The following is a 3,250-nucleotide window of genomic DNA, read 5'->3' as shown; positions in this document are numbered from 1 at the left end:
CTAGCGGCAACCAGCAAAGAGGCTGAATGGCTTAGGGATCTCATGTTAGAGATCCCAATTTCTACGGATGAGGTATTGACTATAAAGACTCAAAAAAAAAAAGAATAAATAAATAATAATATTTATTTTAAGTGGTGGGACCCACTTACTTTATTATTTGGCAGCCTTTCTTTTTCTTTTCTTTTCTTTTTCTTTCCTTTTCCTTTCCTTCCCGAGCCTCTCCTTCTTCTTCTTCTTCTTCTTCTTCTTTTTCTTCTTTTTTTCTCTGAAATAACCCACGTCGGGGTATCATGAAGCCTTGGCCGGAGTTCCCTTTTGCCGCCACGCGCCGGAGTTGGAGCACCAGTGGCCGGCGACAACCTCATCCCCAAAACCTCAAGGCCATCGGACTTAAGACGCACCCGAACGGAGCAGTCAAAGTTTCGTTGTCAAAACTTTGACCGCACTTTTCGGCGAACCCAGACCTCCGTTTGGTGAGTGGGTGGCACCGTTGGAACCAGTGTGAAGGGAGGAACGTCGCCCACTAAGTCATTTCAGTCAACTCACCGTTTTTCTCCGGCGAAATTTTGGGTATCTCCGCCCCTTTGGAGGCATTTTCCGGCGACACCAGAGGTTAGTTGGGCAAAGGGGCTGTACTTCCATGATATACTACTCGAGAGGATCGTTTTGATATATGCCATGCATATATTCGTCGACGTTCCCGGTACCGCTAGCAACTGCTAGTGTGCACCGCTTGGGTGGGTTTTCGGAACTTGAATTTTTAAATATGGTCATATTATATGTCGTTGGACACGATTTTGAATAAGGAATTCAATAATGATAATCGTTTGCTCATTTGATGCTCGTAGGAAAATCGTGATATATAGATCCAATTTAATTCACTCTAGGATAATCGTTAAGGTTGGGAGTGTCGCTTGGGGCTCGGACTGAACATTCTTAAGAGGTAGGGACTCAACTTGACTATTGAACTTGTTGTACTCTTATTGAATTGCATTAACATATTCCAATTTTGATATTTATAAAGTGTTTGAAAAATGGAAAACTTAATCTGCATATTTTCTGTTCTGTTCTGAGGGCACGGAGTGCCAAATATATTATTTTGTTCACTTAATCATGCAGGTTATGATTTTTGGGTTTTATACAAATGCAGCTGTTATGCTGCCCAATTTTCTAAAATAAAAAGGGAATATGTTTATTTCTTTTCATGTTTACCTGCATTTGGTTATATCGATGAGAGCCATAGTGATCATGATTTGTGCATGTTGTTGTTTCACGACCTAGTCTCTGTGTCATCATAGGTAGATCAGGTGTCCACTCACCTATAGGTGTAAAGACCTAGCATCTGTATACATGAAGTGTTCTAAGCCTCCCATTGTGGTGGTTATCAGGTCCGGCTACCCGGTTTAGGATATTGGATTTTCTATGGTGGGTAACGGGAACTAGGGGTCTAGTGGACTGTGTGATGTGCACTGGTAGCTATGCTCTTATGATTATTTATGGTTTCTCTCTATTTTGGTTTATACATGATGATGTATGTTTTGTTTTAAAAAAACTAACCATGCAGGGGTTTTTATTGAACTTTTGAGTCCTATGTTCTTAGTTGCTTTCCTACTGGGCTTTATAAGCTCACCCCCTATATCTCTCCCATTCCAGGATCCTAGTGACGCAATTGTGGATAAGGTGAATTATCGCTGAAGCTAATGTGTTTAGCTCCCTAGTCCTATCTTTTGAACATTTTGTATTTAATTTGGAACCTACCGGTCTGTATATTTAAGTTAGCTATGTAATAGTCAGAAATGAGGAATGGTGGATGCTAAGTATTATTTTGGTGTTTTATGACTTATTAAATTTAACTGTTTGGTGACTACATAACTGTGGGGATATTATTGTTCTATGTATTAAGATAAATGATCCTACTTTTATCCGTGATATTTTCATATATAATTATAGGAGTTAATCCATTGTCTTGGCTTATCATTATAGTAATATTTAAAATAAATCAAAGGATCATTTATAAAGACTATTTTCCACCAAGGGTCAAAGTTTGACCTTTGACCACCCAAGTTATGGATATTACAACTCTGCCACAGCCTAGGGCTCGGGTTGTGACATTGACGATCTCGATACTTTGTGATAATCAAGCCACATTGGCTAGAGCATATAATGGCGTATATAATGGGAAGTATAGACATATAAGTCTAAGCTATGAGTATATGAGACAATTGATTCGTGGATGAATCATATCTATCTCATATGTGAAGACAAGTGAGAGCTTAGTGAATCTATTTACAAAACCTATTGCAAAGAGAATAGTAAGTTCTACTTCAAAAGGGATGGGACTAAAACTCTCAGAATAATATATTAACCAATGTGTAGTGCACCATTTTTTTTTTTAGTTTATTAAAATTTTGTGCTTTATTTTATTTAAGTGTTAAGTGTGGTGAATTGTTTTATTTAAATGTTGTTTATTTGAATTAGTTGTTGTTAATCTAAATAAATTGTTAGGATTGTTTGGTATAATCTTTTTGAATTTAAATTTGTTAATTGTTTGTTTGATTATTTATTTTTAATATGTGAATAATTGTGTAACTTGTTTATTTTACTATTAGTGTTACATTTTAAATAATTGTGACAATTGATGTGATTAAAATAGGTTATTTTTTATTTATTTTAAGTGTGTGCTGAAATGTGTGTGTGTGTATGTGAATGTGTTTTATTTTTCTTTTATTAATTTATTTAGTTATTGTTTCCATTATAGAAAAGGAAGTGGTAGTATGAATCTAGACCTAATGTGAGTCTTGAGCATTTTTCCTTTTAATTATGAAAAGAAAAGAAAATAGAAAAGAAAAGAAATATAAGTTGTCATCCTGTAGGAAAAGATGACAAAGTTTATTTTTGATTTGGTTCACATTAGGATAAGGGTTTAGGTGAGGTGTAAGGAGAGGAAATGATGAGATTTTGCTTAAATTATGGGATAGGAATTTGGCTTTTCATACTTGAGTCCTTTTCTTAAGGTTAGGTCACTAGAGGCTATAAATAGGAGAGTATGGAAGCCTTGGCATTCTTTTGCTTGTGGCTGTCGAAATTAGAGAGAAGGAGAGAGAGAGAGAGAGGCGTGAAAGAGAGAGAAGGAGGAGAAGAAAGGAAGAAGAAGGAGGAGGTCTTAGGTATGGTTTTTCTTATGATTCCTTGTTGTTTTAAGATTTAGGTTTATCTTCCTCATTATCTTAAGCCTTTTTCTATGTTCTTC

At 36.1% G+C, this 3,250-nt stretch overlaps 1 long non-coding RNA gene across 1 annotated transcript; it reads left to right on the top strand.

The window, feature by feature from the left end:
* The first annotated feature begins 222 nt into the window (after positions 1-222).
* On the top strand, positions 223-1,929 carry LOC133823600 (uncharacterized). The gene is made up of 3 exons (XR_009888428.1): positions 223-737; positions 849-943; positions 1,654-1,929. It is a non-coding gene; the product is annotated as an uncharacterized LOC133823600 (long non-coding RNA).
* Positions 1,930-3,250: the final 1,321 nt, after the last annotated feature.

The sequence above is a fragment of the Humulus lupulus genome, chromosome 3 (genome assembly GCF_963169125.1).
Source record: "Humulus lupulus chromosome 3, drHumLupu1.1, whole genome shotgun sequence".
Lineage (NCBI taxonomy): Eukaryota > Viridiplantae > Streptophyta > Magnoliopsida > Rosales > Cannabaceae > Humulus > Humulus lupulus.
This window is presented reverse-complemented; position numbering and strand designations above follow the sequence as displayed.